Here is a 10,571-nt window from a genome sequence, read left to right on the forward strand (position 1 = left end):
GATATGAAATGCAGACTTGCTGTTATATCGCATACATGTAATCAACAATAGCAAAAGTAATAACACAGCAATTCATATAATAGAAAAGAGAACAGATACAGATAATAGTACCATGCAAGCTGTTTGATCAATCCAATATATTAATCGCTATGTCGCGGTTCTTCCTTCAGACCAGAAAGCATTCCAAGCAAACGACAATAGTGCACAATTTACTTAAAACAACCTTCCAAGTAAAATTAAGAACCAGTGGTCGAGTTTCAAAAAAGAATATAGACTGAAGCACAATAGTGCAAACTTCAGCCTTTAAGTCTTTTACAAAATTTTACGACCCTTTCCAAAACAATGAAAGGATCTATAAATACTATGCTAATCTAAAATATCTAAATATCTAAAACTGAAAAACAACTAAATCGGCATTAACAAATATCATTTTGTATTTTGGTGATTCGGCAGTCGGCGGCGATGTTTCAGTCAGAGGTCTCTTTGCCTTTACTCCTTTGCTGACATATCGCCAGCATTGGCTCTACTTCTGGTGGAGTATTGAGGCGTGAAGTCAGCTGTGCATCATATGTGGCATCTCGAATATCGGCAATCAGGTATCGGAGAGCATCTGTTAGACAATTAAGAGCCGACCTTTGAGAATGTGGTTTAATCAGGAAAAGCCAGTATGAATCGGCGGTCAAGGTATTTACTCCAGTAATTAACCGCCCTTGTTTCTCCAGATCAGGGTAATTCCTGAGCTCCAGCATATTTGCCGTTGTTATGTTTCCAGGTGTGCATTGTGAAATCATGTTTGCCAGATACAATGTATCATTGACTAGATTGATCATGTTACTGGCAATCATTTTGCATCTGGAGGCTGCTCTTTCTGCTTTCATCATCTGTGTGTTCCATTCCATGAAGAGTATGTCCTTGTATGTTACACAGATTCGGGAGAAATTTGCGGCTTGCCCTTCTGGAGAGTCTTGCCATTCAATATATTCTGTTATATCGTCTTCAGCCTGATCCAACTTACTTCTGGCTTTCTCGATTTGTTGACACACTGCTGTAGATGTTTCACACAGTGACTCAGCTTCAACAAGTTGTTGGCATAAGATCCTGATTTGAGATATCAGTGCGCTGTTTATTCGAGTTGCCTCTGCTCTGAAATCATTGATACTCTTGGCGCTCTTAATACCTTCAAGCTGAGCTGATAGCTGAATTATTTGCTCGTCTTTAGCTTGTATCATAAGCTCATTCGATGTCTTCAACTGGGATAATGCCTCTGACAATTCTTTTGCTTTCTGAATGTCACTTTGGTCTATCCTTAGTTGTTCAATTTGCTGGGTTAACAAATGATTCTCTTGTTGTTGGGCCAGCAATTGTTCCTCTGCCTGTGCTGCCTTATTCCTTGCCTCTATCACTTCTGCTTGTAATGCGTATATCTCATGCTCTTTAGTCTTCAAAAGTGACTTACTTCGGATGCTTTGTCAATAGTTGCCGCTGAATAAGCTCCCGCAAATTGCGATAACTTTGTCAGATCTTCAGAGGGATCCAATTCTCCCTTCCAGACCACATTTCCCGTGATTGTTTGCTCAGGCAAAATAGAAGGTTGATCAAGCCTTCGCCTTTTCCTCGAGCGCCTTACAACGGCTCTATGCTTTGGGCTGTAGAAAATGTCTAGAGGAGGAATTTCCTCCACCTGAAGATCAATTTGATCGGATGGGTCTTGAGTGATTACCTCTACATTCTGTACCATGGGTGAGCCGCTGGTTCCCTCTAGAACGGAGAAGAAGTAGTATTGGGAGTCTTAGAGGCGTCTGAGTCTTTGGAGGCTTCCTTACCACTTATGATGGAATCGAATTGGTTCCATTCTTTAATTAATTCAGGATCAGTAGAGATTTGCTCACTTTGTCTTTTTATCCCGTTCAATCCTCTGCTGTTCCTCCAATGCCTTCCGCTGTTGCTCCTCATGTGCTCTTTGCTGCTGTTCCTCCAATTCCCTTTCTGCCTATCTTCCAGTTCCTTCTTTGCTTTCTCTTCTTCTTCTCTTTTCCTCTGTTCTTCTAACTCCTTTTGCTTTCTTTGCTCTTGTTCAATTTGTGCTTTTTGCTGCCTTTCTATCTGCTCTCTTCTTTGCTTCTCTGCTTGCAGCTTGTTTTGCCTTTCCTCTCTGTTGTCTATCATATTCTTTAGTTGTAACAGGAGATAGGTGTATTTGCTGCTAACCAGGCTCGCTTGAGGAGGATGTTGGGCTGTGGATAATAAATCTAGAGGCAAAGTTTGCAACCTTTGCTTTCTAAGTTTATTAAATTCAGTTAACTCCTCATCTTCATAACTCAATTTAGCAAGTTGTCTGACTTGGCTTATTGAATCGGCACTCATGAACAGGTCGTCAAACTGGTCTTCTTGATGAACAACCTTTGACAGTTTGGCCTGTTCCAAGGCAATGAAAGCAGTCTTTTTTGGATCATAGAGTCTATTTGGAATAGAAGCCAGGGATATCAATTGGAGTTTTGCTGCTTCCTTCTCTGCATGCTTGTAATTCAGCAGCGTATAAACTCCAATTCTTAAAGGAAAAGAGGGCCATCCTCTCTTTTTCTCCTCTTTGAGAGTTTGTGTGACACCCTCAGACATAATCTGGTAGGAGATTTCCCGGGCTAACAATTTATCTGGGACGTACAGGGGGAGGACATGTGGCTTAGCTTTGCTTCCAAAAACTCTAATATAGGTAAAATGTTCTTCGCCGAACCAATGGGCTACGGCTGGGAGATCAAAAGAAGCTTCATAGGAAATTCTAGGGATAGGTCTGTCAAAAATAGAATAGTGAACGGGAACCATAAAACCATTGCAGATTTGATATAAATGGTCTTTGTGAGAGGGTTTCCACAATTTCCGATGGTACAAGTGAATGGGTGTTGGGTCATGGGTTGTCCATCTCCAACCAAGGACAGGAAACTCAGAATTAAAACAAAGGGTATCCATAATGTAAGCAGAGTAATAGAATGGTGGGATTTTTCTCTCAGTGACTCTGGTTTTGGCCCTAAACTCACGAATAGCCATGACCAATTTATCAGACAAAATAGTGGCCCAATCCATGATTATACTATTGACGGCTGCTTCCATTAAAGGAACCATATCAATATGAATATTTGCAGAGTCATGAAATCCCCACAATCTACACATCATAATCCCGGCGTAGCAATAAGGTGAAGCCAAAGAAGCATTGGAGTACTTACCCGACATATCATGCTTGTGTTTAGTTGGATTTTGCCTCCACTCTCGGAGAGGTTCGGATGGCGATTCATTCTCCTTCGCGAATTTCTCCAAAAAGGCTCTATTATAGACTAGCTCGGGTTGAGGCAAATGATACATCCGTCTCAAGTCATCAGGCTTGAAGGAACCGAAAATCCTTCCATCCTTAGTATGGAAGGTTCTATCAGTGAGAGTAATTTCTTCAATTTCCCAACGTACCACATCAGTATAAGGCAAGACTTGTTCTCTGGCTGCTATTCTGTGCAGAAAGGAGTCAGCCAAATCTTTAAGAGTTGCCTCAGACTTTCTTAGTTCATCCACACTAGCCTCCGTTACTGTCTGTTCTGGTTGTTCTGCTTCTAGCAAATTGTATGTACCTTGCCATGTAGTACCAGGAAGACCAGTGCATGTAGTATCTGAGATTAAGCCTTTCTTTGAAACCATAGCAGCTTGGCCTGAGACAGGTGTTGGAGTAGAACCTGCCACCTTTTTGAACTTCTTTCCCATCATATTCAGACTCCTCTCGGTTGAATTCTACACAAATGCAAGAGAAATCGTAACAAAGAAATAACAATGACCATCCATAACGGGATAGATATATAACTTGAAGCGTGGTGAGATTAATTCTAAAAGTGGCTGCGGATCTAATGATTTGAGAGGGCACCGCAGATGCAATGATGGTGATTTTACGGCTGCAGCTTCATAAATGACCATTACTTAAGTTATTAAACCGAATGACCCCTTAAACGTGCAATAGATTTCTTCAAAGGTCTAATCGTAATTGCTCGTTAATTCGAAGGGGCAAAGCTTTAAATACGCATGCATTACCTTATCCCTTTACTTAACGGCATTTTGAAATTTGTGCTTTTGTCAAATCGGATTTAAATATAACTTTAATGCTTTGAAATAATCTCCTTTTATTAGGAGTTCTGGTCATCATTAAGCGTCATCGCATCGCATCGGGAGTGTGAGTGACAATATCATTTGGGAGAGATCTTGGCGAATGCCGATTGCGACATTGTATCATATTAGCGCGCGAACATAATCCCTAAATGCATATCAATTGATTTACCGACTACCGATAGCGATATCACATCGCATCGGGAAAAAGATCTGAACGTCTTATGAAGATGTATGGGATTCTGCCGACTACCGATAGCGATATCGCATCGGGGAAAAGATGTGTGCTTTTTCTGTGTGTGCATTGGCTATCGCCGATGGCCGATAGCGATATCGCATCGGAAAGAACTAAGGTAGCAAACGGTCTTGCGATTGCCTTTTCGGACTTAACCAAAAATTGCTTATTATTTGTTCAAAAAGGCTTTTGTTAGCAAATTCATTTGATTATCATACCTTTTTCGAACAAATTCATTAATGCCAATTAAAATTTTTAAAAGGGACCCATTTCATATGTTAATTGTTTGTGATAAAAATATTATGAAATGGGGGGTTGTTGTAGGGCACAACAATTGGCGATTCGCTGGTAGAACCAGTTATCTCTGGACTAATAAATATACTTACACCTTTTCAAATAGAATCTTTATAAAGAAAGGAAACTTCTAATATAACTAGATGTCTATTGATTCTGAATAAAACAGGTTTCTTCATTTGACTTCCTCTTTTTATAAACACACTTTGAGTTTTGAAACAAGTCCTTATTGGTTCATAAAAGTAAAATAGAAAACTTCTCCATATCAGCTTTTTAAAATAAACTCCTCTGTCACAGGTAGAGCCTCTGCTGCCAGCAAACGTTCATAGTCTCGGCAGGGTTACCTTTTAACCATGTCATTGTCCATTGTTCCATTCACTTAAGAGTGTGACTAAACAGAATGAATTCAAAAGATATTTTTGTATTTTTTGAATTTCACTTTCTTCTTTGCTTAAGATAAAAGCCATTGTCCTAGTTTGGTGGCCAGATAACGACAATGCCATTCACGGGTAGTAATCAAACTGAACAAGCTGGCTCGTGATGAGACCCCTTGTCTTGAAATTTCAAGCCATTACCCTGTTTGGTATGCAGTTTTGGTAATGTCAGTTAAATTATTTTCCTATGAACATGGTAAGCAGGCTTGTAATAAGACCTCTTATCTTTGATCTTTTATATTTTAGAATTACACTCTGAGAAATCATAAACTTTTAGTGAATGGGATGAACAACTATCTTCTTAAGAGTAAACGGATGACAGGTTTAAGAGTTAAAGATGCTGAAGATGGATTAGCTCCTCTTTTAATATAGATAAACTTTGGAGACTTATTTTGAAAACTCAAGATGACTCATAGAACTTCGTTCAGAGTGAAGTTTACAAAAGTTAGACTGTGATGTTCAGAATAAAAAGATGTCTAATTTCCTAGAAATGATCTTTCTTGGTTTAAGACGCTATTATCTAAAAGTAAATATTAATAGTGTAGTGGCAAGACAACTTTTAATTACAGCAAAAGGTCAATGGAAGATGTCCCACGTCCTTATTTCTACAAATCCTACAAACTATATAAAAACTATCAAACTACATAGAGAAGGGGTTACCTCCTCAATTAAAGAATTTCTTCAAGATCAGACCATTGACAGGGAGAGAATCCCTCACCCCTGATAGATTTTGCAGTATAAAAGTGGAATGGCCTACTTTTTCACAGATCTGAAATGGTCCGAGCCACATCTTTTGAAATTTGGAATGTTTACCTTTGTCTTCATGGGCTTTGTCCCATTTCAGGACTAGATCTCCGACTTGGAATTGTTTAGGACTAGATGAGGCCAGATCAAAAGCTGCTTTAATGACTTGCTGATGTTTAGCGTGTGTAACCTTGGCTTTTTCCCTTTCTTCTTCAAGTTTAAGAATTTGATCATATCTAAATTGGATAGAGGAAGAAGGAGTTTCGTCAATAAATTGCACTAGGGCTAGAGATGGAAAAAGAAGATTGGTTGGTACGATTGCTTCTTTTCCATAGACAAGATTAAACGGAGAGGTCCCTATGGAAGCTTTCTGTGTTATCCTATCAGCCCATAATGCAAATACCAAGGATTTATGCCAATTCTTATGATTCTCTTCGATTGTTCGCTTAATGATTTTGATTAGGTTTTTATTTGTTGATTCTGCTAGGCCATTACCCTGAGGATAGTGATTAGCAGAATACTTTAATTTAAATCCCCTTTTGATAGCGAAATCAATCATTGCATTACCTGAGAAGTAAGAAGCATTATCAAAGACGAGAGCGTTTGGAACACCAAACCTGGTAATGATGAACTGATCTATAAATTCAATGATCGCCTCAGAGTTTGTTGTTTTTAACGGAACTGCTTCTACCCACTTTGTAAAGTAATCAGTTGCTGTAAGAATATATTTGTGCTGCTTGGAAGAAGAAGGATGAATTTCTCCAATGATGTCCAATCCCCATTGTTCAAAAGGCTGCTCAATGTTGATTGGTTGCAAAGGGAAAGCTGGTTTTTGTTGTCTTCCACTGGCAGTTTGGCATTTGATGCATTTCCTTACATATTCGTGAGCGTCTTTAAACAAAGTAGGCCAATAGTATCCAGCATGAATGATTTTATGAGCTGTTGTATCAGCTCCGAAATGTCCTCCTGCTGGTCCGTCGTGTAGCTCCTGCAAAACCTTTTGAGCTTCAGGTTTCTCAAGGCATCTTAATAGGACAGAATCATAGTTTCTTTTGAAGAGCACATCGCCAATAATGGAAAAATTCTTAGCTTTCAATCTAATGGCTCTTTTGTTTTTGTAGGACAAATTGGTAGGTGCATAACCATTCTTTAAATAGAAGATCAGATCTGCATATTGAGATTCGGATTCAGGAATACTTAGCTGATTAACTTCTTGGGTTTGCTCTGTATCACTTGATTCCGGAATGTTTGATGCACCTGCTAATATCCTGCAAAAACCTTGACCTTTAACAAACTTTGCTGGCTTTATTTCTAGATCATATTCTTGGAGAGTTGCGACCCAATTTGCCCTCTTTTCTCCCAATTCCTTTTGGATTAATAGTTGCCTAACTGCTGAGAAAGGAACTATCACTTTAGTATGGGTTTTTAAAAGGAAGGGTCGATAATGTTTGACTGCTTTAAAGACAGCAAAAGCTTGTTTCTCAATATCGGAATAGTTTAATTCGGCGCCTTGAAAGTTTGAACTGAAGAACGAGATGGGCGCTTCCAAATTGTCATCATTCAACTGGGTGAGCACTGCTGCGTAAGATAAGTCGGATGCAATGGTATATAATATAAAATGATTAGAAAGATTTGGAGTATTCAGAGCTGGGACATTGATTATTGATTGCTTAATATCATTAAAAGCTTGCTTTTCCTCTATTCCCCATCTGAAGGTTGAATTCTTTTTAATCATCGTTTGTAGTGGTAGTACAATCTGTGAAAAATCTGGAACGAATCGTTTAACGAAATTAATCTGCCCTAGAAACGACTGCATCGATTTTTTGTTGTGCGGAAAAGGAATTTCAGAAATTTCCTTAATTCGATCAGGATCTACATAAATGCCATCTTTAGATACAATAAACCCTAGAAGCTTACCCTGGTTGAGAGCAAAGAAAGACTTTTTCGGGTTGAGAGAGATACCATATGTTTTGCATCGTTGAAAAATCTGTTTTAAATCATGCAAGTGGTTATATCTCTTTTTAGAATACACAGTAATATCATCGAGGTAGACGACTACTGTGCGATTAATTAACCCTCTAAAGGCTGTATCCATGGCTCTTTGGAATGTCGCTCCTGCATTTATGAGTCCAAAAGGCATCTTTTGATATGCATAAGTTCCCCATTTTGTCCTGAATGTAGTCTTTAGTTGGTCATCAGGATGGACCAACACTTGATTATATCCTGAGAAACCGTCGAGAAAGGACATTAATTCAGATCCTGCTACCGATTGGAGGATTTGTTCCATGGTAGGCAGTGGGGAATTATCTTTCAAGCTTGCCTTATTCAAGTTTCTGAAATCAATACAGATTCGAATGTCGCCGTTTTTCTTCCTAACTGGGACCATATTGGAGACCCAGTTTGAGTGTCGGACAGGGAAGATAATCTTAGCTTTTAGGAGCTTATTAAGTTCCGACTTTATTTGGCTCTCCAAATTCGGGTGTATTTTTCTTAACTTCTGCTGGATAGGTTTTTGATCGGGAAGCATAGGAATAGTATGTTGTATGATAGATGTATCATATGTCTTGAGGTCGTCATACTTCCAAGCAAAAACTTGCTTGTTTTTCCTTAAGAGTTTGATGAATGCTTCCTTTTCTTCTATAGAAAGTCCTAGTCCTAAGTTGATATTTTGAGGAGCTTGATCTGTTCCCAAATTGATTGATTCAAACCTAAGAGTAGAGCTTTGGAGTTTTGCATTAATTACAGGTTTGAACCTATCTTTAATGTCATAAAGGTCTTCGAGCTTTACTACAGGCTTAGGAATCGCGTTATCTTGAGATGTTTCTTTCATTTGAGAATCATGGTCATGTTCTTCAATGATTTGATTGTCATAAGACTTTTCAGAGGTTAAGAATTGCAGGATGTCCTCGTCATGGTTGAAAACCCTCCAGTTAGTGATGTTATCGGGAACTGAAGGTCTGAAAATTAATTCTATAGAAAATCTATCAAGGCTATAGTCTTCGGAAGGGAGGAGTTTGGAAGCTACGTTGGCTAGTAAATCAGCTGCCGAGTTTTGTGATCTTGGAATTGAAGAAATGTTGAATGCTGAGAAATGCAAAGTAAGATCTTGCACTAGCGATTGATAATGCTTAAGGTGGCTTGAAAGGCAATGAATTGTATTTCTTACCTGTTTAACAATGATCTCACTATCACCGAATACTTTTATATATTGGACTTTAAGGTCAATTGCCTTATATAGTCCCTGCACTAGATCTTCGTATTCGGCCGTGTTATTGGTGCATTCAAATTCTAATCGACAGGATAGCATTGTTTTTTCGCCTTGCGGACTAACCAAGATGCAACCTGCTCCTGATCCCTCACTGGACTTAGAGCCATCAAAATACAAAGACCAAAATAAAGAAGAATCAACAAAAGTATTTACATCTTTTTGATTTTCGTTGAAGCATTTGGATAAATTGGTTTGTGAAAAATTTTCTACTTGAGATGTACAATGGTTAACTAAAAAAGGGGAAGATTGGGCAACAAAGTTGCCAAAGAATGATTCTGAGGAATAATTTCCCAAAATGTTGTTGTTGAAGGCCACAGGCTGGTTTTCTTGTTCGAAGTCGGTTACTGTGTGAGTCATGTGTTTCTCACGGTCGATCCTTATTTGATTTGGCTTACCCTTATAGGGGAGCCACATATGTGACCAATCTGTGGAAATGTATCCATGCAGTTTCTCAGACCAATCTCTGCTCAAAATTAAACCATAGAATTCAGGTATGTCAGCAATCAAAATATCTATTCTCTGTACTATTCTGGGATCAGCAGACAACCTGATAGTCACGGAATTAATTTCTCCAATAACCTGTACTTTGGTTCTGTCTAACTGTACAATATGAATTGCGGACTTCTGGGGTTCTATGTTCAGTTTAGAACAAACTGAAGCTGGCATAATATTAGATGAAGCCCCTGAATCAATTAAACAGTTATGCAGATTTCGATTATAGATTTCATAGGTGAGCAAGAAAGGTGGGGTATGAGAATTGGATCTATCTCCGATCAGAACCGAATCGGTAGCTTCGACCATATCTGGAGGGGGTTGTCCTGAATCATTAGCAGCTTTTGAACTGGGAAGAGGAGAGGAGGGGACAACGTTAAATTCTCTTAGGAGCAATTTCTGCTGATGTTTTAACTTACTTAGTTCAAACATGGTTATGTTCGCCTTAGTCTTTTTCATATCATCAACAATATTATACTCCATGGAGTCAGATACCACTAGTGTCTTGGATGTTGAAGGAGAGTTAGAAATCGGAGGCTGGTTTTGAGGGGCTGCTACCGGAGACTTCTTGGGAAGAACTTTTTCTTTTGGTGTGGCAGCACCTGCACTCCTCTTTTTTGTAGTTGTTTGAGTAGGTTCAGAAGCGGTTTTACTTCTTGTAGTAACAGGAAAAGCTTCTTCTTGATTCTCGGTGTCAGAATTTGGGAGTATGAAATCCCACATGCCGTGACACTCAACTACTTCTTCTTCATCATCCGTTTGAGAGGTTGATTCCTCTTCTTCTTCTTCGTGTTCAGAGTCTGCATTAGATATAACATTGGGTGGCTTTGTTTCAGTTTTCTTGAAAGTTCTAAATGGTCTTTTGTTCGAAGTTTCGGCCACCTGTTTTTTAATTTCAACCATTTCATTAGACAATGTTTTAAGGACCTTTTGTAAACCTTCCATGTCGTATGGGTCCTTTGGGGTCTTT

This window comes from Pinus tabuliformis, chromosome 7 (assembly GCF_031772625.1).
Source record: "Pinus tabuliformis cultivar Carrire ecotype Pingquan chromosome 7, CPIR1, whole genome shotgun sequence".
Taxonomy (NCBI): Eukaryota; Viridiplantae; Streptophyta; class Pinopsida; order Pinales; family Pinaceae; genus Pinus; species Pinus tabuliformis.